This window comes from Camelina sativa, chromosome 10 (assembly GCF_030686135.1).
Source record: "Camelina sativa cultivar CO46 ecotype springtype chromosome 10, ASM3068613v1".
Taxonomy (NCBI): Eukaryota; Viridiplantae; Streptophyta; class Magnoliopsida; order Brassicales; family Brassicaceae; genus Camelina; species Camelina sativa.
In genome coordinates, this window is record NC_141889.1 from 27,373,539 (window position 1) to 27,399,144 (window position 25,606).

The 25,606-nt window shown below is 41.3% G+C and overlaps 1 long non-coding RNA gene and 1 other non-coding gene across 4 annotated transcripts; one reads left to right on the forward strand and one right to left on the reverse strand.

Moving 5' to 3' along the window:
• Positions 1–6,759: 6,759 nt before the first annotated feature.
• Positions 6,760–6,866, forward strand: LOC147937480 (small nucleolar RNA R71). Its single transcript, XR_015569775.1, has one exon. It is a non-coding gene; the product is annotated as a small nucleolar RNA R71 (small nucleolar RNA).
• A 12,988-nt stretch (positions 6,867–19,854) lies between these two features.
• Positions 19,855–23,038, reverse strand: LOC104719838 (uncharacterized). 3 transcript variants are annotated; one of them, XR_015568183.1, is made up of 4 exons: positions 22,564–23,038; positions 21,954–22,088; positions 21,673–21,864; positions 19,855–21,373 (listed from the first exon to the last, which is right to left on the reverse strand). It is a non-coding gene; the product is annotated as an uncharacterized LOC104719838 (long non-coding RNA). The 3 variants fall into 3 exon arrangements; XR_015568184.1 differs by having other exon boundaries at positions 22,614–22,854; XR_756713.3 differs by lacking the exon at positions 19,855–21,373 and having other exon boundaries at positions 21,576–21,864.
• Positions 23,039–25,606: the final 2,568 nt, after the last annotated feature.

Below are 25,606 nucleotides of genomic sequence, written 5' to 3' on the forward strand. Positions count from 1 at the left end.
ATGGAAGTATCAAAGCTATTCAAGAGGTGAATTTTTTTCTCAATGTCATTAATCTTAATTTTTGAGATCCCTTTCTCGTAAGTCTTGAAATTTTGAATCTAATTCCTTGATTTATGGCTCAATACTGATAAGGTGGGCGGAAGCTAGAAGAGATGGTGGTGCTCTGTTTTGAAGGTGACAAACAGAGTAAGCGATGGAAGAAGAAGAGAAGCAGCAGAACGGGGATTATGAGAGGGGTAGGGTCGATGTCGAACCAAGGGGTTTGCTATCGACTAGCTTGCAAGTCCTCCTTGCAAGGCTTTGACAAAACAAAGCTCTTTTGGGTAGTTAAGACTACCTCTTTTTTTGGTTTTTATTGATGCAAAATATGAATGAATATACAATGCTGCTACGATCTCTATTATAGAGTCTCAGGAAAAACTCAAATAAAACCCTAAACCTAGCAGCTAATCGTTTAAGATAAACCGACAATGCAAGAAAGCCCAAAACAAAAATAAACTAAACCGACGTGACTTGATGGGTACGCAAGTTGACGACGAGGCCCATCAAAGAAGAGAGAGGCGCTGCATCAGGTCCTTCCAGGTGGAGAAGGTGATAACATGATTTTCACCTAGGGTATCAATTCCCTATGCAGTTGTAGTACAAAGGGTTATCAATCCAAATGGTTGTTATGCTAGCAGATAGGATGCAATCAAAAACAAGCAAGTCAAGCCAAGCAATAATGGGGTTTTGTCTAACAATCCTAAAATAATAAAAGAAAAGAATATAAAACAAAGGAACCACACGACCTAATCACTCGATGCAAGCATTCGAGTACAGGGTCGGGTGGGTGATCGAGTTAACAAAGAAGGTATGAACAACTCGAGGTGTTACTCGAAGCAGGGTGATCGTTTACCTGTTCGGGTAAGGGATCGAGTGATGAATAAAATGCAAACAATTAAAATACAAAAGCTTTTAAAGATGGGGTAATCGACTCCTAAGTGTTCCTGACCAATACATATGTCTTACATGCCTCAATCAAATATTTCCTAGACAATGAATCTCTAAAACCTTGTTAAAACATTCTCGTGATAGAAACAATCAACCTTGATCACCCCCTACCCAATTCTCGTTGGAGAAACATGACCAAACAGGAAATAAAAACCGATTCATTATTGTCAATAAACCCCTTACTCATCTAATCTCTTAGGCTAAGTGAGTAAATCTCTAGCATTGATTGATTCAAGCATTTCATCTACACCTCTTAGTGGTAAAACACCTTAGATCTAATCTCACCCTCTCTATTTGTTGATAGCATTAAGAACACCGACCTAGAAGAGAATCTATAAAACATATACAATCAAACTAAGAAATCCTAAGCGATCAAGAACACAAAATCATCTATCCCATCCCTAGAAACTTTACTACACTACTCGGAAATCATTGCAAAAGACATAGAAACAAAGATAAACGAAAATTGCATTGTATTGAAAGATAGAGTAGAGAATAAAGAGTACAAAGTAGAAATCTAAAGAAATAGCAAAAAGATATAAAATAAATCCTAACAAAAGTGGAAAAGAGTTTGAGTCGCTCTAGATCTCTCTCAGAAGCTCTCGCTCTCTGGTTTGAGGGTCTGCGGCGTGCTCGTTTGCGAGGAAGAAAAGGGGGGATTTATAAATGGAAACCCCTTTGACCTAGCTTCCCAGTCCTGTCCGAGGGTCTACTCGATGGGGTGCACGAGGATGAGGTTGGGTTACTCCTCGGGTAGATCTTCGGGTTGTTCTTCCTGTTCTTGGATCCTCCTCGATCGTGTTGGGGTTCAGACTGTTTCTTCCAGCTCGATGGCTCCTTCGGGTACATGCTCAAATGTATCCTTGTTTCTCCCCATTTTAGGCTCTAAAAGCACCTGTTTTCATCCAAAGTATGGAAATGCAAGAATGCAACACCCTAAATGGCTTAAAAGTGAATTTCTACAGTTAATGACCTAAAAATGCTAAGGTAATGGTATAAACAATGCAAAATATGGACAAAAAAGGATGCTAAAAATATGTAAATTAGAGAGTTATCAGAAGGATTCGCCCTCGAATCCAGGTGGTCATTTTCCCCACGATACAGAGATAAATGCTTCACGTTGAACACATTGGACGTACGCATATGCGACGGAAGGAGAACACGGTAAGCATTTGCATTTATACGTTCCACAACCTTGGCATGACCTATCTTCCGCGATGACAGTTTGTTGTATTCCTTGAGAGGTAAGCGCTCTATAGTAAGATAAACCCACACCAAATCTCCCGGGGCAAACTCCAAAGCACGACGCTTAATGTCAGCTGCAGCTTTATACTTGCTCGATGATTCCTCTAGACACAACTTTGCTTGTTTGTGTACGTCTTGAAGATCTTCAATGAAGTCGATGGCCTGACCATGAAAACGAGACTGATCTGGTAACGTGGTAAGGTCCAAAGGACCACGGGGAACAAAACCATAGACTACTCGAAATGGACCTAAATCCAAGACTGCGGTTGAACGCATGATTATGTGCGTATTCGGCCTGACAAAGCTTAGCATCCCAACTCTTGATATTATCACCCACAAGACAGCGTAAGAGATTACCAAGAGCACGGTTAGTAACTTCCGTTTGACCATCCTTCTGTGGATGATAAGCCGTACTCATGTCTAAACTGGTATACAAGTGCTTCCACAAAGAACACCAAAAACGGCTCAAGAACCACGTGTCACGATCAGACACAAAGGATTGAGGCAAGCCATGAAGAAGATAAATCTCTCGAAAGAATAGGGTCGCCACATTAAGCGCATCTGTCGTCTTCTTGCATGGAACAAAGTGAGCCATTTTTGAAAAACAATCAACAACCAAAAAGATAGAATCATTATCGCGTTGAGTACGAGGCAAACCCAAGACAAAATCCATGCTAACATCAGTCCATGGTTGTGTAGGCACGGGTAAAGGGAGATACAACCCGACGTTCGAAGCTCCACCCTTCGCCTGCTGACAAATCCGACAACGCTCGACATATCGTTCTACATCACGACAAAGAGAAGGCCAAAAATAAGACAAAGAGATGAGCTGAAGTGTCTGGTCCCATCCGACATGACCCTCAGAATGGAGCTCACGTATGATCTGAAGTCGCAAACTGCATTCGGGAACACAAATACGGAGACCCTTGAAAAGAAAGCCATCATGAAGAAAATAATCATCTGTCAACCCATTCTCCACGTCATCATAAACAGAGGCAAAAAAAGGATCAGTCTTATATAAATCCGCAAAGGCAGCAAAACCAGGAACCAAAGTGTGCACGGATGTTAGCAACGTGTGACGGAGGCTTAATGCATCAGCAACACGGTTCGTTTTTTCCGATTGATGCCGTATCGAAAAGTAAACTGCTGCAAGAATGCAATCCAAGAGGCATGACGAACAGATAATTTGGCTTGGCTATCGAGATGACGCAATGCATCATGGTCAGTAAAAAGAACAAAGTCTCGGTGCACCAAATAATGTCGCCAATGTTTTATAGCTTGCACAATCGCATAGAATTCAACATCATAAGTACTGTACCGTGTTCGAGAACCCGAGAGTTTTTCACTAAAGAAAGTTTTAGGAAGTCCTTGTTGGCTGAGAACAGCTCCAATGCCCAACTTGGATGCGTCACAATGAAGTTCAAACGTTAGCTCAAAATCAGGTAGTACAAGGATTGGTGCGGTCGTAAGCTTCATTTTGATCAACTCAAACGCAGATGTAGCCTCACTTGTCCAATTAAACCGGCCCTCCTTCATACAGTCACTGATAGAGCGACAATGGAACTAAAATGAGGAACAAACCGGCGGTAGAAGGAAGCTAGACCGTGGAAAGTGCGCATGTCCGTGACCGTCCGAGGCAACGGCCATGACCGAATGGCTTCTACTTTGGCCAAGTCAACTGATAAGCCCTTGTCTGAGATGACATATCCCAAAAAATTAACTGTGGTAGACCCAAACTCACACTTTTGCCGTGCAGCAAACAACTTTTCTCGCCGTAAGACGGCAAGAACCTCTCGCAGGTGAGTCATCAAAATAAACCACCACGAACTTGCCTATTCACCCGCATGAAGGTGATAGGTGCATTGGACAATCCAAACGGCATAACCAACCACTCGAATAACCCTTCACGTGTTTTTTAAGCTGTTTTCCACTCATCTCCAGGGCGGATGCAGATTTGGTGATAACCACTTTTCAAATTAATTTTGGAAACAATGAGGCTTTACCAATCTGGTCGAGCAGGTTATCTAACCGTGGAATAGGGAAATTATATCGTACCATAATTTTGTTAATGGCATGACTGTCGACACACATACGCCATGACCCATCTTTCTTGGGTATTAGTAATGCTGGAACTGCACACAGACTGAGACTCTCACGGATATGACCTTTACGGAGTAGGTCTTCAACTTGGCGACGAAGCACTTCGTGTTCTTGAGGGCTCATTCTGTAATGCGGCCTGTTGGGGAGTGCGGAACCCGGAGCGAGGTTGATTTGATGTTGGATATCACGGAGAGCAGGCAAGCCGAGGGGGAGGTCGTCAGGAAATACCTCACTGAAATCACGAAGAATCATGTCAAACGATGAAGAGACGTCTGCGGATAAGCAAGGAACAGTAAATTGTGTGGCAAGCAAGGCCAAAGCAAAGCCTTCAAGTCGAAGTTCCTTCAGAAAATCTGTGTGAAAACAAAGAAATGCATGACCAGACTTGCGTATAGGAGCCGGAACCTGCGGCAGTGGTGAAGGCAACCGGTCACAGAGAAGTGGAGGCAGGGCGCTTGGAGGTGATAAATGTGGCTCTTGTGATGGCAAAAGGACTATATTATGCGTTTCCCAAATAAATTGGTATGTGTTCTTCACACATCATGAATAATCTTACGATCATATTCCCAAGGTCGGCCTAAAATAAGATGACAAATGTCCATGGAGGCGACATCAAAATACATACGGTCTTTGTAAAACTCACCAATGGAGAAGGGAACAAACGACCGCTGAGAGATTTAAACACCAACACCATCTTGGAACCATTTCATCGAGTAAGGAGTGGGATGATCCTCCAAAGGCAGTCCAAGCTTATGCACCGCAACTTCAGCAATGACATTGCGGCAGCTACCAGAATCAATTACGAAGGTGAAAATGCGTCCAAGGATTGTACAGGTAGAACGGAAAATATTTTTCCGTAGCCAATACTCTTCACGTTGTTGAGGGGTCAAACATACATGATGAGATACCAAGGAACGCCCCACATCCCCTTGTGTGAGATGGACATGGTCGTTGTGTTGGTCAATAGCGTCTTCATCTGAGTCGTGTGATGTTCATAAGCTAGGAGACCTTGCCGAGTTTGATTCGGACAGGCCGTTTGTCAATGACTTGGTTCTCCACATGAGAAGCAACGCAATGTGTTCCTCACCAAACGTCGCAAGGCTTGTTCTTCGTTTGGACCACGCAACTCTGGCTTTCTAGGTTCACCCCGTCACGTGAAGCGTTATTGATCGGGGATGTTTGTTGCTCAGTCACACGCCCTCGTGAGTTAGAGCCACTCCATGCAACGTTTCTTGTCTGCTGTTAAAAAGATGCTACGCGTCGGTGAGCTTCGGCCACAGTGGTTGGATCAAACTGAGCGAGCGAGTTTTGCAATTGAGAACGTAATCCTCCAATAAAACTTGAAACAAGCTGCATCTGACTATCGGCGACCTCGTTACGAGTTAAGAGTAAGTAAAACTCTTCAGCGTATTCATCAACAGAACGTGATCCTTGTCATAAGTTTGCAATTTGTTGTACATAGTTCGGTCATAGTTATGCGGAAGGAAGGCGTCTTTGAGTTTCTTCTTAAGCTTCTCCCATGAGTGGATCGGGTCTCTTCTCGTACGAACATGAGTTGACTTTGTTTGACTCCACCATGACCTCGAAACTTTGTTGCTACGAGAGAAACTTTGCGCTCTTCCGGGACTCCTTTAAAGTCAAGTATTTCTTCGACAGAAACGATCCAATCTAACAAAGAATCACCACGCACTCCACCATGAAATTCTGGGATGTCAACACGGAAGCTTGATCCCCAACGTGTGTCTTGAGGCCATTCATGTTGACGAACATTTCCCAGCTCAAGTCGTGGTGGTCCGTTATGAAAAACGTCGAGCTGATGTTGTCCTTGGGTTGTTCAGCGACAACAGCTGCCGCAGGGGGTCCTCTGTTTCCAAGGTGTTGAATGCTAGTTTGATTCAACTCGGCAAAGAGTTTTGCATCATCGTTTGGAAACCTGTTTGCGATGCCAAGAGAGCATCATGAAACTCAACCAAATGATGGTTAGTGGTTCTGGTTTGGGAGGCATGATTGGGATAATAATTCAACGCCAGGAACGACGAGAATCTGATACCAACTGATAAGGGGGCGGAAGCTAGAAGAGATGGTGGTACTCTGTTTTGAAGGTGACAAAACAGAGTAAGCGATGGAAGAAGAAGAGAAGCAGCAGAACGGGGATTATGAGAGGGGTAGGGTCAATGTCGAACCAAGGGGACTACCTTGGCAGTGAGACTCTTAATAACATTTGTATTCACGGATCTAACAACACGGACAGAAAGATCATACTCTTGACTATGATTGCTGTTACTCGCTGCAAGGTTTTCGATCAAAAGGTTTGCTTCAGCGGTAGTGTTAGTAGAAAAATCTCCTCTGCTGGGAGTATCGAGTGTCATCTGGTACTTCTGGTCAATTCCTCCATAGAAGATGTTCATAAGATTCTCTTGTGAAAAGCCATGATGAGGACAGTCCCTCATATACTCCTTGAATCTCTCCCACGCTTCACAAAAAGACTCTGTACCACCTTGTGAGAAGGTAGTGATCTTGCTCCTTAACATAGCGATCGTGACTTAGTGTAGAAGTGATTCAGGAAGGCTGCTCTATACTGCTCCCAAGTGGTAAGTGATCCTCGGTCCAAGAGATTTAGCCATCTCAAAGCCTTATCTCCTAAAGAGAATTGGAACAAAGTCAGCATGAGGTAATCATATGGAACTCCATTAGACCTTGTCGTACTAGCCAATCTCTCAAAAGCTTCAATATGGTCCAGAGGGCTCTCTGATGCTAATCCATTAAACACACGATTCTAGACCAAATTGATCAGGCTATGCTTGATCTCATAAGCTTGTCTCGCAGGAGCATGGTGGTTGAATCGCAGATCGATTCCCAAATAGCCTGTTGTGAGCATCTTCGTCCCTCAAGGTGGCTCGCCTTGCTGGCGGATTTGGTTCAGCTTCGTTTCGCACATGCTGGTTCTGCCTATGCTGCTGTTGAACGATAACAACTTGAGGATTGGGTGGACGAACCTCTCATTCTTCTCCGTCGGCCATAACGTTGATCTGGGCTCTTGCTTTGCGGTTTTCGCGTTCAAGCTGTGCTAACTCCTTGTTTCGCAGGTTACACAAATCAGTAGGCTTGTGGCTTCTTGTTTGCATGCACTTGAAACGAAAGAGGAAGAACGCAAGAACAAGTCAGTAAAAAAAGTAAAATAAACCTTAGACTAAACGTGAATCTAAAATTTCAAAGGCAACGTTTTGGTCCTCGGCAACAGCGCCAAATTGATCAAGAGGTCAATTTAAAACCCAAAGCACACTCAACCACGATCTAGTGGTGTCGTCGTAGCACTTTAGGGTCGAATCCACAGAGACCAAGCGATGCACTATGAAATTATATAGATCAAGTTAAGCTAAGGCAATGAGAAAGATTGTAATTCAAGTAACCGAACAAAACAGAAAATAAATAAGAGTTTGTAAAATCAAGAGAAAGCATTGGGCGCAGGGAATCAGTTAGGGGTTATGATCACGAAATTAGATGATGGGTTGGGATAGCATTAGGTATCGTTCTTGAACTCAATCTTGAATGTAAAACTAACCTACTGTCGCAGCATTAGTTATCTATGCAGGGAATGAATAAACTCTAAAACCGTCGTTTGAATCTAAACAATCCTAGCAAGCAATAAGTTCTAGTTTGATTATGTTCACAAGGTGCCTTAACTTCAACCTTCGTTGGCTAAGGATCACCTTGCTCACCTATGTTCATTCAAGCAATTCAACAACACTTTTGATGCCTAGATGAATTAAACCTATGATCATAAACTAGGTAGCTAATCTAGTTTAAAGCAATAAGATCAACAATAGGTGAAGAACACAATAGATCAATCCCAAATCTAACAACCTAAGTTAGCAAATCATAAAACCCCTTTCTGAAACCCGAAACCCAACAGAGAAACTACTTAATCATCGAACAATAGCAATCACAAATCAAATATGAAGAAAACATGTTTGAATTGCAAAGAGAAATAAAAGGGGTCAAAATCCTTCTCCAAAGGGTTAGAAAGGATAAGAGATCTTCTCCCAAGCTTACAAGTGCTCAAAGGCTGCGTAGAATAAAACTTGTCTTTCTAGAGGTCAAGCCTCATGCTTAAATAATAAAATAAAACCCTAAAAGTCGGTTTAAAAACGAAAAAGGAAAACTTGAGTCGGGTACAGGACTGGTAGATTCCCGAATGTGGATCAGCCGATCCTGGATGGCTTTTTCTGTGTTTGCTCCATCTGCTTGCTAGTCCGATCAGTCTTCACCAAATTGGCTTCAGATGCTTGTTTTCATCCCCAAAACACTCAGTTTCCTTCCAAAGTAGCCTAGAACCTGTACAGACTCACAAAAGGCTAAAAAGACTCTAAAAGCACACTTGGACCTAACAAAAGACTCAAAATAAGTGTAAAAACTATGGTTAAAATCCTATAAAGTGCAGACACATCAATTCCCCCGGACTTGAATCTTTGCTTGTCCTCAAGCAAGAACAGATAAAAACTCAGGAACAGAGAAAAGGTTTGAAAGTGGAAACACACAAATTCTTGGGAACCTCTTCTTTACACTCTTCATCACATCAAATCAAGAACTACTTTTTGTACTCTGCCCATGATTAGGACCAACACTCCCTACTCTGAACTCCACAGCCTTAGAGAACCTTTAGTCTCCCCCATCGTTGTCTCTCTACGTCAGATTAGTTAAAAAGGTGCGGTCTTACCATGGGAGTATCGATCATTGAACTTCATTGACTCCTTCAACCTTTTATTGCCCAAGACTTCCTTCATATGCTCCCTTTCCTCTCTCTTTTCTCACTTCCAAAGGATTGATTTCACCCTAATTTTCTAGGGTATCATTGTATTTTTTTTTATCAATCCTTTGCCTTTTTCTTTTGGACAGGTTTCCATGAATCCGAAGGATGCACGGGTTTACGCACACACCCTTGGCTCACTTCTTGTATTACCTATATCCTTTTATTCCTTTTTTTTTTTACTGAGTACTGAAGGGAAGAGAGAGGGGAAGCATACTTTGCGAGGAGATGCATGTCTTGTGAGGCTTGAAGGGAGGAGTCTTGTCTGATGTATACCAAGCCCCAAGGTAAGAAGTTAAATCCGGTTAGGTCTTGTCAAAGCTAGAGACAACTTATGGTTCAACTTAGTATCCTCCTTGGCGAGTGTCTTTTGGGGCGTGTTGAGACTGCTCATTTTCATTCCAAGCTTAATTCCAAATCAGAGGTACAAAAGTAATCATAAGAGTGTTAGCTCAAAGCAAAAGATTCCTAGAAATGATCATAGTTTCCCGATTTTTTTTTTTTTTTATGAAGACTCGATAAAATCACTCAAATGAAACAAGACCAAAAGAGAAACAACCAAAGAAAACAAAGTTAGTAACTTGGAAACATCCCTCCCCCGGACTTACTTCACACCGTCACGGTGTGAAAGTAAATCAAGAAAAAAGGTATCTCCGACAAAGAAAATAAGAAAAATGAAAAAGAAAAAGTAAGGACAAGAAACAAAAAACCGGTGATCTCGCATCAGGTGTTGGAGTGGTGTTGGGAAGGGTGGGGACGGATCAGTCTCAGGGTGGTATCGACCGATCTGCAACATTTTTGAACTTGGAGATACCCGCAGAAAACCATCGGGATCGATCGATCTGTAAGGAGGATCGATCGATCCGAAGCTCCTGGAACAAAAATGTTTTTCGCATCTTCTGCGTTTGGAACCTGTTCCTGAAAACACTTAACACCGGACGTGATTTCACCGTAATAAATCCTAACAAACAAAACCAAAATCCTAAGACAAATAAAAATAAAAAATAAAAGGGTAAGTCAGCCCAAACCCCATGGGTTGCCTCCCATAAACGCTTGTTTAAGGTCTATAGAACGAAAAAGCCATCATCGCTGAAGGAGTAGCCAATAGTATTATTTACAAAGAAGCTGACAAGTCCTGCAAGCTGATCTTGAGGAGACTCTCCCGTGGAAATGGCGGCTCCAATAGCACCCATTACCGCTATGGTTATAGCAGCTGTGCAGCCGCTGCAGGAGCCCAATTGCTCAATCTTACCAGTAGCAAAACTGTAATTGCTATCTTCCCAGTAGCAAACATCTTAGCAAAATTGTAAAAATTGTATAGAACTCATGACTCATTCAAATGGCCATTTTAGGCTTTGAACCAGGAGAAGCTTTTATAAAACCGTCTCAGCCGCCAGATGTTCTTAAGATTCTCCAAAATCAGATCACTCCATAGAATGCAAGTTCTAGGCCAATTGTAGAATGTATAAAGTGATTCTAGATTCAAGATCACAAATATACCAAGACTTTTTCTTAGTACTTATACCGCTGGACAAGCCCAATGGAAACTTGATTACGATTCTAAGAGTAACTAATCTTCACCAAGACTTCGAAACTGATGAAACTCCATCAACTTAGGGGTGTAGCTTAGAAATATCACACTCTATGATCAATAACAAAGCGTAAAAGACAAGAGATATATACTTAATTTTCAAGAGGTGTCACAAACTCAGATAGGTTTTGCAAGACGAAACAGTTTTTTTTTTTTGTTAATCCCAATTAATCTCCATATCTCCTAATACAAACATTCGTTTGCATTTATGACTTGAGCGAGGGTGAAAGAGTCGGAGTTGTCACGAGTTTTGAGCACCAGTCGTTTACTGGTTTTGATGTGTTCTGCTAATTTCAGTTTCAAAGTTGTCCAATTCGCTGGTGCTGCTACCCTCCACTTCATCTGTCATGATCCGTGCACCACATTCAATAATCTTGTCATCGTTGTTGTCAGCGAAGCGGAACTGAAATGTAATCTCACTCATTGTCGCATCCACCTCATGGCATCTATTTCGTTGGAAAAACAAGTCACCATGGAATATTAAGAGATGTGCTGACCGAAGAGACACAAATGTGATCCATTCAAATTTATAGGATCACTACCAGACACAACTGGCAAAATGAGAAGGCAAGCCTTAAACTTTGAGGAAGCAGAGAGAGTACCCAGATCCAGAGGGATGGTTATGGATCTCCCTGTAGTTTTGTGAGTGAACTCTGCAGGGATTTTTTGACCTGGTAACCATACATGATCGTAAATTGATTTTTGTATGATCCTTCTTCTTGATTCTCCATCCAGTTTCAAACAGTTGTTGAATCTGAGTCTCGTTGGGTTATGGAAAGAGAAGCGTACTCTCTTGAGTGATACACAATCGTCTGCTTCTAGGAAATGGAGGGAGGTGGGAAGCATTGACTTAAGTTTTTTTGCAGCTTCTGACGTTAAGCCATGATAGACGAGTGAGACTGAGACCTATACGCAATCTGGTATCCTCTCTATATCGATTAACAGTAAATATAATACTCCATATCTTTTGGTATTTGCAAAGTACCTTTGCCGCCAAACAAACTCCTATAGATTCCTAGGAAACGAAGATTACGCATTCCTTCAAAATCCCCCTTACTTACAAAAACCTCTCGGATCTTGGATTTATCCAATGATAAACCTATGACAGATCCAGTACCCTACCTAATATTGCCGAAGAAGAGTGATGAAATTATTAACACTAAAGATAAATATAGATATATATGTAACAACTTAAACTTACTGTTTTGTAAAAAAATTGAAATTTCGAAGAAATTCATACTGAAAAATACCAAATAGAACAGAAAATTCAAAGGGAAGTTTCGACGAAGCAGTCGACGACTCGTTGAAGTGTGTTTCCTTAAGGTCGTCCATGACCAATGGCTTTTTTTATGAAGAAAGTCAAGTTGAAAACATGACCAAGCTTCCTGAAGAAACTCCAATAATTTGTGTGTTTAGTAAACACACACTGTTCATCCTCATCCTCATCCCCATCCTCAAAGACCTCAATAGCTTGGTCGCTGATGTTGCATACAGCTTTAGGTACACAGTCCAAATCTTCATCATATCCATCATTCAAGATTTGCACACCACACTCAATAATCTTGTAGTTATCTGAGCAGGTAAATTGGAGAAGAATTTCGCTTTTCACTTCAGGGCTTCTGTTTTGTTGAGGTGACAGGGCAACACTAAGTACAAAGAGATGCTGCTCTGAATTCAATGCCAAATATTTTAGCTGGTTATTAAGAACACCATTGCTTCTTACATAACAAGTTACATGAAGAAGTGCGTTGTCCTTGATAGGCGAAAGCAAGAGGCAAGCCTTAAATCTGGAGGAAGAAGAACTCCCCGGAGAGATGGTTATGAAGTTTCCTGTAGCTTTGTGAATGAACTCCACGGGAGGTATTTACCAGGTAAGCATACGTATTTGGCAGCCTGATGGTGTATGATCTGTCTTATTGTTGATTCATTGAGCATCAAACAGTTATGGAACATGAACTTGATTGAAAACATATTGACACTCACAAGAGAAATACAATTGTCTGCGTGTAGGGACTTGAGAGAATAGGGAAGATCCGCCATTGACACGAGTTTTCTACAGGTTTTGATGATAAGAGTTTGTAGCCGACAGAGACCGCTGACGTATTCTGGAATCATCTCTATACCACTACTGCTTAAGTCTAGCTTCCTCATATTTTCTGGAACATATGTTATTCTCTTGAGGCCTCTACGTGTACCACTACCTACATCAAGCCTTCTGGGATGAGACTAGTGACCAACAATTGATGAACCTCCAACATAGAGATTCTTAATATCCCTAGAAATATCTGGAAAATCCCCCAATCGTGAAGAATGGTCCATGTCGAATTTCTCAACAGATACTAAACTGTTGTTGGTTGGAACAACTTGTAGCTTTTTGCAAACCCACATCCTCACTGTTTTTAGTTTGTGTAGATTCAAAATAGAACAAGGAAACTTCACCAAACTCGTGCATTGGATAAGTGTCAGTGTCTCAAGATTTGTAGCTTTCGAAAGATTTGGGATCTCTTTCAACTTATAAGAAAAGTTCAGATTTACCTTCTTCAGATTTTTACAAGGGACTGCATGTCAAACACCACAGCCAATGAGAAATATCATAAATATGGCTAAATAATAGCTTCTTTAATATCATCAGGAACATATTTAAAAAAATATATCAAATACCAACCTGGATTCCTCCCCATAGCTTCTTAGTACCATCACTGACCTATATGACATCATTAATATTGATCAGAAACCAGTACAAGAAACAGTTCAGGAAGCGATTACCCACATCACAATTGTATCCACTACAAACTGGAATACTAGCAAGAACGCGGACGTTTGTGAAAAGTCTTCTTGTGGGTGGCCGGAAGATGTGAAGATGGCGGTAAACAACATTACCAATTTCGTCAAGACATGTAATCGTGCCCACTGTGCTCAACAATGGGGAAAGTCTAGCGATCCCCTCTGCTGGGAAGCCAGAGATTGTTAGAAACAATCCATGTGAGAAGGTTGCGTAATGGTGGCCTGGCATGACAGAGAAGAGCATTGATATAGAATGGGATAGGTCTCCATTTTGCGATGCAATACGGAGGCTCTCCAGGTAAAGAGCGATAGGGTTGTAGGCAGCGAGACACTTTGTGATAGTGACATGTCATGGTCTCACAAAGAGAAGCAACCCATGACCTTATCTCCCAACGGCTACAAGGCAACTTCGAGATCCTTCTAATGGGCTTTACTAAGTGATTCGGCCTCCTCTCTTCTCAATACATTGATATGACTCGGCCTTATTGATAATCGTACGAACGATCGTACGAACGGATAGAACCTGGTCAATACATCGTCAACCAAATTATCCATATTTGTGTCTTTTGGATGGATAGATCCTAGTAGGGATTAGGAGAAGGGAGAGTTCATATATAAAATGTGAACCAGGGGAAGACTTATATAGGAGCAAACATTTTGTTGTTGATGTGCAGTCGGGAAGGATTGGGCGGGGACAGGTTGGTGGTTAAAAAAATGGGGAAGTTGAAGATAATTTACTTTACATACAAGGAAGAGGGTTATTACAGTAGCGAGGGGGTCAGCCACCCAAAAAATCTAGTCAATTTAAGAAGAGAGTGCCAAACATATGACGATGAAGGGTATGACTTAATGAAAGCAGAATATTGAGAACTGAGAAGCTGCGTCAGGAAGCTGTCGATAACTACTTTTTTCTGCAATGCTAAGTGGGTGCCACATCGTCTCCAGAATGGCCTCAACATCAAATTCAAATGTTGGAATAAAAGAGAAGAGGGGATAGTTAGGGAGAAGCATGCTAACTAAACCAACAACAAATATCATATGGAAACATTACGAGAGAATGCTGACATTGGCCACAAATCTGGAGCAAGTTAAATTATGAAGAAAAACAAAGTCATTGGAACAAAAGGTGGAGAACAATGAAGGATGATATTCGGGTTATTCAGATGTAGCAATAAACCTTCCTGCACTATCTGCCTCTAAGTGTAGTTACGTCTACAATGAAAATTTAAAAGTAAATCTAATTGAAAATGCTAACTCTATATAAAAGCTTACACTTCGGAAGAGGTTTATTGTGGGGGTCAAAATTTCCAAAAGAAGTTCGCCCCTACTCTTATCCATCAAGGTCGTATGTCCTGCATATATTTCAATGCATAAGCAACAAACACGTTTGCAGAAGCAATATCTAATAATGTAATATACTCAGGTCTACGGTATGGACAACTGTTTATATTTGCTAAGCAATAGTTTGAATGCCCTAATAAGCGTTGGAGGAAGATCACGGAATGGGGTGTAACCGCATGGAAGAATACGAGAGCCAGGCATATCAGTTCCAGCTTTACCATATATCGAAGTACACCTGTCAACCCGAGAGACCCGTCTCTTTGAATATACCGCAGGTTTAACCGGTTCAACCTGCAAATAATGCAACAGAATGGTATATTATGTGCCGACTTCCACCGCAACCAATGTGGACCAGACACCATCGAAGACTGCCTGATGTACAGTTATAAGCTTGTTAAAATCAGCGTATAACACGTTAGAACTTGGGAATTACCTCATATGCAGGCTTAATAATTGGGACCCCACCAGTGGGTAATTCAAGATCCGACATACGGCTCGATGGCCCATCCATCTGCAATATGAAATACAGTTACGACATATATTCTTAAACATATATTCTTACAGATATGATGATGGTGTGGCGCATATTACGACATATATACTTACAACATCAACTCACATTATCAACATTCCCATGTGCCATCAAACTTCCAGACCTCGCCATATTTGTAGCTGAGATTGCATCAACGCTTTGTGTTGTAGTAACAATATCACTACCTATATCTTGACAGGGTGATGGAGCATTTCCCATCATTATTCCTCCATTGTTATTTACAACCTATAAAGTAGATAGCAGGGCAATAAAATACAATACATTGCAAGAGTTAGGCGTTCACTAAACTTACGATGTACCAATATGGTCAATACATCACGACATGACGTTATGGTCATATTTCCTTACCTTGAACATACTGTTGCAGAATCCATTCCCGTCGGATAGTGTGGACTACGACTGTGTACATAGAGGTTGGCCTTCCAGACCTTCACCAACTTTTGCTTTAATCTCAGTTACAGCGTCAGAAGATGTTTATCAGTGATGCTAAAAGCACCACTGGCTTTCTGGTACCAGCGACTTCCACGAGAGGCAGGTCACTATTACACGTTTGTCTTCTTATAAGAGAGGTTATGCCAGAAACTATAGAGCTCGTAAACTGGGATAAGGATTCAACATTTTCCTTTTTTAGTTTTGCGACCTCCATCCTCAATTTTGCAATCTGACTTGCATAACTATCCCTAGAAGTAGATACCGTCTGCATAAAGGCGGTTTCCGTGACATCATCGCTGAAAAACCCCCCCACAACTACACTGAAGGTGTTTCTTTCTCACACATAAACACAACTTTGTAAGAGACTCATTGCCACCAGCCCAATCGGATTTGAGAAAAACATACCCCCCCCTTTAGTAACGCTAACATATAAGAAACCTTCTCATCACCCGCGTACGTAACTGGCATGGAAGATACATACTCTTCGGAAAAGAAATCCATCTTTTCATCTACATGAAGCTGCAAATACCATCACACCAGTTAGATAATATGAGAGAGTAGTATTACAAATGTACGGATTGGGCAAATAGACGCAAATAGTAAAGTATACTAACCGATATGTCATGTTCCAGCTCCAGAATATTATTAGTATGATATGTCTTCAGCTTAGGCAATAAAGGCATTTCCCTATCCAAAAATGTTTGGCAGTCTTCTGTTGATGGCAGATAACACAGGAGGGAAGGGATGCACTCAAATAAAAACAACTGTATAGCAATTGGAAATCCGTGGATCACCAAAGACTGTTGTTTCTGTATAATATTAGCATGCCCTTGAATAATCTTTCCAAATTTAATCATCCAGAGTGTCCTCTCAAATGATTTCCGCCCCCATGGATATGCGAGGAAAACATCAACATTTTTAACCATCTCGACAACACGGAAAGAAGGTTTGACCGGGTGTGTACCACATATTAAGATGCCTTCAACAATAACAATAAGCACAAGATGTAATTTTCTCCACATTGGCATCTCCGGTTCAGCCTTGAGGATATTTACAATGTCCTCAATTGTAACACACTTCCTGGAGCCAATAAGTGTAAACAAATATGGCTAGTTTATTATCTAGCAATTTATCTGCAACACCAATAGTTGTCTTCTTCGGATAAGGACCACAACACAACCTGCTGGTGTTGGGTTTTGCGGGGTCGTAGGCCCAAAGAAAAGCCCACTAAAAACCGGACGCCATACCAGTGAGTAGGCTGGGCACGGGCCCAGGAAGAGAGTTCGGATGTGCGATATGGTCAATTCAAGGATGAGGTCCGGAGGGTCGTGGGTCAAGATCATAGGCGGGATTAGAGGAGGAGATCAAGGAGAAGTTGGAGTAACTTGAGCTTAAATACTCGATCTCTGTAAAGAAAAAAATATATAATTATAAACGAATACAACACAGAAAATCAATACAAAATCCAGTTCGCTTGTTCTTCATTGTTATTGTCGATTTATACCAAAAGTCTGCCCAGATCTTATTTCTCAATTAAATCTTTCTAGTTGTTGTTTCTGATATCAACAATTTGGCGCCTCGACCAACGAGTGCGCCGATAACCGCTCCAAGAGGTGGTCGCTGTTTGCGGATGGATCGTCATCCAGGCAGGGATGCGGGATCAGAATTCGACTTGTATCCGCCGACCAATGCAATCATGGAACAGTCCTTCCGGCTCGGGTTCGCTGCCTCAAATAATGAAGCCGAGTACGAAGCCCTAATAGTCGGACTCCGGCTGGCATTAGGTGTAGGAGTCAAAGAGCTCGCTGCATTCAGTGACTCGGAGCTCGTCACCAGTCAGTACGACGAAAATTACTACACAAACTGTGAACGGATGGACGCTTACCTCCAATTCGTTAGGTCGATGGCAGAGCAACTCTCGTCATTCGAAGCTCACCAAAATTCCCCGGGGGAGAGAACTCAGCCGCTGATGCCCTCGCCGCATTGGCTTCCACCTCCGACCCCTCGGTCAAACGAGTCATACCCGTCGAAGGCATAGATGAGCCTAGCATCTCTATCCACGTCAAAGCCCAAAGCGGTCCACCAAGTCGAGGGTCAGGAACCAGGCCCCGACGAGGAAGGACCCGAGCAGGCACCCGACTGGGATGATGAGCTCCTAGATGACCTTATCTCTGGAGACGACCAGGAAAACAGAGCAGGAAAACGGATTGGCGGGTCCGGATTCGCGATTACATTGCAAACGGAACTACCCCAAAGGATTGATGGCAAGGCGCGTAAGCTCAAAGCTCAAAGCGCAAGGTTCTGCATCGTCGGCGAAGAGCAGTATAAGCGATGCATCTCCAGACCATATCTCAGGTGCGTATATGGGAATGAAACCCACAGCATCATGAAAGAGGATCACGAGGGGTCCATGTGGGAATCATTCCGGAGGGCGATCATTGGCCCTCTGAATAAAATGGTAGGGATATTTTCTGGCACACCATGCTCGCGGACTGCGACAAGCACGCCAAAAAAGTGTGACCCTTGCCAACGTCATGCACACATGATCAACCAGCCCGCTGAGCTGATTAGCTCATTCTCCGCTCCTTACCCCTTCATGCAGTGGTCAGATGGACGCTATTGGACCTCTCGAGCGAGTCGGGGAAAACACGCTATTGGTTGTAACCGGTTACTTTACTAAATGGATCGAGGCCGAGTCCTACCAGTCTATTAAGGGGGGAGCACGTGAAGGATTTCCTCTGGAAAAACGTGGTATACCGACACGGAATCCCCTACGAAATCGTAACCGATAACAAAACGAACCTGATGTCCTCTGCGGTTCAAAAGTTTTGTGATGACTTGGGTATACGGGCTAACCCCATCTACTCCCCGGTATCCACAAGGAAACGGACAGGCCAAGGCCACAAACAAACTGATCTTACACCGTCTCAAGCGCAGTTTGGCCGCCGCAAAGTCCGGTTGGGATGCCCAGCTCCCCGGGGTCCTTTGGGCCACCCGGACTACGCCACGTGGGTAGCACGGGCGAAACCGCCTTCTCCCTAGCCTACGGGATTGAAGCCGTAATACCGGGCAGAAATCTCCGTGGGCAGTATTCGCCGAGTTGTTTCCCCCGAGAACGAGGAGGCGAACAACGAAGCACTACGTGATAACCTCGCTATCATCAACGAGAAAAGAGAGCAAACCTACGTGCGAGTTCAAAACTACCAAAATGCCATAGCCCGCTTCTACAACTCGAAGATCCGGCCTCTAAGTTTCATCGTCGGAGACCGAGTGCTCCGTAAGGTGTTCGATCACAGAAAGGAGAAGAACGCCAGGAAAATGGGGACCAAGTGGGGAAGGGCCCTTCCGTGTCACCGAAGTCGTTCGCAATGGCGTATATCGCCTCGAAGACGAGAGCAACAGAAAAGCCGAACTCCGGGTCGTGGAACGTCATGAACCTCAAGAAGTACTTCTAGTAAGTATTGACAATAACCGAACTACGATCTGGCTTGATCCCCCTTACGGGGGTACATAGGCAGCTCAATTACAAAGAGCGTAGCCACCACACCACACTATCTATCTAAGTTTCTTTTTTAGCCCCACTCAATTCATGGATCACTCGCCCTATTCAACCACTTTGATTTCTAAACAGCGCGGCGACATGCCGCCAAGATCCAACTTTTAACTATCTCGGCTTAAAGTGCCCCCTGTGTTCCGGGGTTGACCTCGCGAGGTCTCATTGGTAGCTAAAAAAAAAAAACGGTCCCACGCAAGCCTAATTTAATCTTGCTACTTTGACATTTGCAAACTGTCTTTCGTTTTAAAGACCTCTTAAAAAAAAATAACAACACATTCTATCACACGGAACATTATTCTGAAGTTGTGTTTCAGTCGAAGCCGGATTGGTCGCATTGGGGCGCACCAACCACATCTACCCGGATCTAACAGTCAGAACACATCCTATGATCCACCTCGAAATGGACTAAGTATAACATCGATCATAAAACGGTTGATGTTCAAACTTAACACGAGTTTTAAAAGCCTCCTCAGGCAAATAATTCTAAGTTTCTGATAAAAGCCCTCCCAGGCAAGTCGAAATAAGCAAAGGATTTAAATGCCTTCCCATGCAAGCAAGTCGAGTCTCGGATAAAAGCCCTCCCGGGCAAACAAAACAAAGTTCAGAGATAAGAAAAAATAAAAAGAACAAACACAGATAACGATCAGACGTCTCCCTTCCCCAATCCGACCTCCGGATCCGCCGCATCACCTACGTTACTCCCATGTTCATTCAAACCGCACGGCACCCTGGTCCCTGCGTCAACCTCCATCGGAGCGACTGAGTCATCCGAAACCTGAGGAAGGTCGAGCTTGCCTAGCGAGAAGGTCCGAAACCACAAGAGATTTGGAGCCGAACCGTTAGCGCTGCCTTCTGGGGTCTCGAGGATCCTCAGCTCTTCTTCAACCGAGGGTCTTGCCCTCCGCTGACCTGCTTAATCAGAAGGAGGTTGGATTCGATCTTGGCTAGGTCGCCGTCAACCTCAGCCTTCTCCTTCTTCTTCTCCCACTTGCTCTTGATTGAATCCAGAACCCCCCCGATAGTCTTGAGCCAGCCTCACCTTCGCATCATGGACCGCCATCTGGGTCGCCGTCAGCGTGCAGTCGCTCCGCCCCTGCGGCCTTATCCTTCAGCCACCTATTCTCCTTCAAGAGAAGGTCCCGGTCCCGCCGCGGCTTTAACCTGGGCAGCCTTGGCGAGCAGCAAGCTCGCCCTCGATTGCCGCCAGCCTTCCTTGAACAGCTCTCAGGGAGGTCACCCTCCCGGTCAAGGGAATCGGCTCTACCGACAGCAACGGCCTCCTTCTCTTGGGCAGCTTTCAGGGGTCGTCGTCAGCTCGTGGATCACCCTGGTCGTGTTCTCGAGCTCGGTCGACTGAGGGGATGTCTTTCACTCTCCGCTCATAAAGAGATAAACGCAGCAGGGAAGAGAAGAAAAGGCAGTTAACGAGCAGAAATAAGTTCTCAAAAATTCCCAAGCAAAGAGGAGAGGAGAAAGAATTACCTTGAAGTGGTGGATGGGTGGTGCGCGGTTATGACGAGACGTGTGGAATAGTGACTTATGAGTCATAATGGTTTTGGTTTTCGTGATCCCTGGGATCTCGCTTCTTTAATCTGGGCCATCCAAACCGTTCATCTTAACCGTCAGATCTTAAGAGAGAGGAGAGTAATCATTATGAAGATCTCGGAAGCTGAGATTCAGTGTGTTTCCCCCGAGAAGGATCGCGAAACTGAAACGACGAAAGATTCTCTAGATATTCGCCTTCTCAACCTCTAAAATTAGGTTAAAAAGGCTGGAGGGCAATTGTTAGTGTTGGATTTCACGGGTCGTAGGCCCAAAGAAAAGCCCACTAAAAACCGGACGCCATACCAGTGAGTGGGCTGGGCACGAGCCTAGGAAGAGAGTTCGGGATGTGCGATATGGTCAATCTAAGGATGAGGTTCGGAGGAGATCAAAGAGAAGTTGGAGAGTAACTTGAGCTTAAATACTCGATCTCTGTAAAGAAAAAAATATATAATTATAAACGAATACAACACAGAAAATCAATACAAAATCCAGTTCGCTTATTTTTCATTGTTCTTCATTGTTCTTGTCGATTTATACCGAAATTCTGCCTAGATCTTATTTCTCAGTTAAATCTTTCTAGTTGTTGTTTCTGATATCAACACAACCCCAATCACTTTTTGAGACTCGACAATAGAGAATCTGAAAGGCGAGGCCACCACATGTAAACCACAATTCATGTGAGTTGGTAGTCACAATTTGGCAACATAGAAAGTTATGAACAAGTATACCAGATAATAAACATCGCCGAAATGGGAACGAAAATAATGACCCGAACTGAGATTTTTTTTAGCATCGCCAACTCAGAAGCCCATCAATGTCCAAGGTGTCAAGAAGATATTGCGGCTTTGAGTATCAATTCACCCTGCTGTTCGGCGGATATCGGTCCGTTGAAAAAAACCGTTCTGGCAATGACTTCTCACCTTCGTCAAGAGTATACCAAATTTAGAGTTTAAAAAACCGAAAGTGCAACTACCAATTCACAAATATAGGGTCTTTTAACGCTACAAACCATGAGTAAACTTAATAGTTGGATCGCCACCACATTCACGTCCAGATGTATCCTCCTGACCATCATTCTCGAGAGAGACAACACAACAGACACTTGCAGTATGATAGTTTAAACTCTCAGCAACTTCTTTTACACCTGCAATAACGGTAGATGTGTCAGCTTCGGATGTTAAGATCCATCAAATACAATTTCCGATGTCAAAATCTTTTTGTACACTAAATGCGACGGATATAAAAGGGAACATAATCAGCTGCTTGCATCAAACAAGCGGCAGACATGATATTTTTGCAGATTTCCGTCAGCATTTTTTTTTATTGTGCTTAATCAGAAGTGGAGATGAAAAATGCATCATTCTGGCAACAATGACCATGTTATTGAAAATGGATTTCAAATTTCATATATAATCCACTTGGGGAGCAAACTGCCAAGATGAGAAAACTATTGTACAAGAAATAGAGAAACCGAGACAAACGCAATCGTTGTCTGTAGAAGTAAATCTATAATATTGCGATGCTCCGAAACATTTAATTGAACTAACTATCAAAAAACACAGTAAGTAGCCACTGCAAATGTCAGATTATACAGAGAAAAAAATGAAAGTCGGACCAACCTAGACATCGTCGGGGTCCGATTCCCTTACAATTTCGCGGCTACATGTACCTCTGAAATCGATTGACTCTGTGTCCGACGCTTAGACATAGCCTGGGGAGATTTCACTTTGACCCGACGTTTTATTCTCCTTTATTTGCTTTCCAATTGAGTTGGGGAAGCACCCGCCATAATCGATTTACTCCTGGTTTTAACCATGACTAATGCGAGGGTCGAAATTCCAAGTCGTATATACCAGTAAACGAAGGATCGGCGTAGAAAGATATCGCAACAATGAACACAACCTATCAGCGGAGTTTAAAGGAAGTGGTCAACAGGATAACCTAGTGGTTTTTCAATACGGAAGCGAAGGGCAGTCAAACTATGACGTCAGGTAGGCGAAGGAGAATCTTGCCTTTTTCACCGGAAGACGTACCTGATTTGGAAAGGTACGAAGAAAGTACCTAAAAAGAAAAATAATTAGTAGAATAGTGCCTTTTTGTTAATTTCTCTAAAAAAGTATATATAGTAATGCTCCGGTTTACTAAACCAAGCAAATCAACTCAGTTTAACATTTATAAACCGGTTTTGGTTTATTAAACTAAATCAAACGGGTCTAATTCTTGATTTATAATTTGATTTCCATTCTGGGTTAAGAGTTGGATTCAGATTTCAAAAACCCGTTTAGCTCAATTGAAACCAAGATTCTTTTCCGACGATCGGAATACAGTAATAAACGATCAATAAACGATCGGACCCTCACATCTTCCAATTTTGCCCGACGAAGTAATAAAGGGAAGCTGTTGCGTTGTTGTCGGTGAGGGTCTGATCGCTGCTGCAGCTTCGGGACAAGAAGACTCTAACACCTCCTCCTCCTCCTCCTCCTTCGGATTCGATTTGATTCGAAGATCCATTAGGTTTTGTCGCAGCTTAGCCATAGCTTCGGACAAAGACTTTAACGCCTTTCGGGGTTCGGTTTCCTCCTCCTCCCCATCCTTCTCCGCCTTCGGATTCGATTGATCCATTAGGTTTTCTCGCTTTCCCTTCCCCATAATCCTCGACTGAGTAACTAACTTGGAATCATCATCATCATCGAGTTTGGTATTTCTTTTTATATAAACCAACTAGGTAACAACGTGCACATAAGGATAAATAGATTTAAGGAAAATTATTATAAGTAAAATTATTATCCTAGAACTATTATCTGTTTGTATGTTTGTGTTAAACATATTATGTAACTAAAGTTTTTTATTTAATTATTCAAAGTTACATTTTTGTGTAAAAAATATGTTTTATTTTTGAAATCTTTGAATGTGTAAGAGATTTTATGGTAGAGAAAATATTGATAAAATGTTACTATTTATTGAAACATGTCTTTTGTGTGGTTTTAAAAATCAAATTCATATATCTTATGTTTTTTTTTTGTAATCATAACAATTTTGCATGTTTCTTATGTAACCATAACAATATATACTAAATTATTCAGTAGTTTAATTATTTAATTTTATTATATGATAGTAACAATCGGATTCTAAACTAAATTTTCTGAAGATAATCTAATTTATTGATTTAATATTTTTGATTAGGGGCTATTTAAATCTTTTGAGTTAGTCGTTTTGTTAATATTTTCTATAAATGACGGATTATTACCAAAAAACTATTACGAAAAAAATTTGTGAAATTCCAAAATCAACATGTAAGAATACATTTCACCCGTGAAATATGTGAACGTGGGTAAATAAAATATTTATAAAATATTACAATTTGTGGCAATATATATATTTTTATGTGCTTTAAAAATCAAATTTATATTTATGGTTTATCGAGTAACTATAAATTTTTTGCATAATCTAATAATCACTCATTTTAAATATTTTATGATTTTTTTTGTGGGGTACTAACTTTATTTATAATGATAAAGGTTATTGTCTCATTCCTTTTTAATAGCAAATATATGAATATAAAATTAGAACGTATATTCCTGTTTGGTTATCAATATTTCCATTGTTTTTAATGAATAATCACACTAAATGTTGAGATTAATTAGTTTACATACTTATATAGTAATATATACAATAAGAGATAATTGGCAAAAACATACATTTTTTGATACTTAATTTGAAAACCCATACATTCACTATTTACAATTAGAAAAACCCACCTTGACCAGCTGTTCAACTATTTCTACAGCGCCTTTTTGCCATTCAAAATCGCTACTTAATTACATCTCATACCATTATTCCTCTTTTCTTCCATTTTCTTGATTTTTTAAATAATTGTTAATATAATTTTTTTAGAAAACTTTTTAGATACAAAAAAAAATTATATTTTTTTCTTTACAATTTGATATGAATTTTGTATCCATACACCTTTTTAATTGTACGGATGTTTATACACCTTATTAAGTGTACAGATGTCTGTACACATTATTAAGTGTACGGATGTATATACACATTATTAAATGTACAGATGTAATTTGTTTAATTTTTAGGGTTTTAAATGTCTGTACTGTAATGGTTTTGTAAAAATTATATTTGTGCATTTAATAATATGTACAGATAAATGTGTACAGACATCTGTACACTTAAGAAGGTGTACGGATACAAAATTTGTAAAAAATATTTAACATTATGAAATAAAATTATCAAACAAAATGCATATCAAATTGTAAAGAAAAAAACATAGATTTTTTGTATGTGGAATGTATATTCCTATTTGGTTATCAATATTTCCATTTTTTAATGAATAATCACACTAAATGTTGAGATTAATTAGTTTACATACTTAGATATATATATAAATAATCACACATCATGATATCCTCTAATTTGTTGTCATTTTTATATCTATTTATGAATATATATATATATATATATATATATATATAAATCTATATTTATTTGGAATTAAGTCTCTTTAATGAGTTACAGATAATTCATGGGTAATATACTTCCTTTTATAATCAATTATAATAACTATTGAAAGCTTGTTATTTAAATTTTTATGGTAATCAATACTAACATAAAAATAATATTTTGTTTTTATATGATTTTGTTAATAAGTTA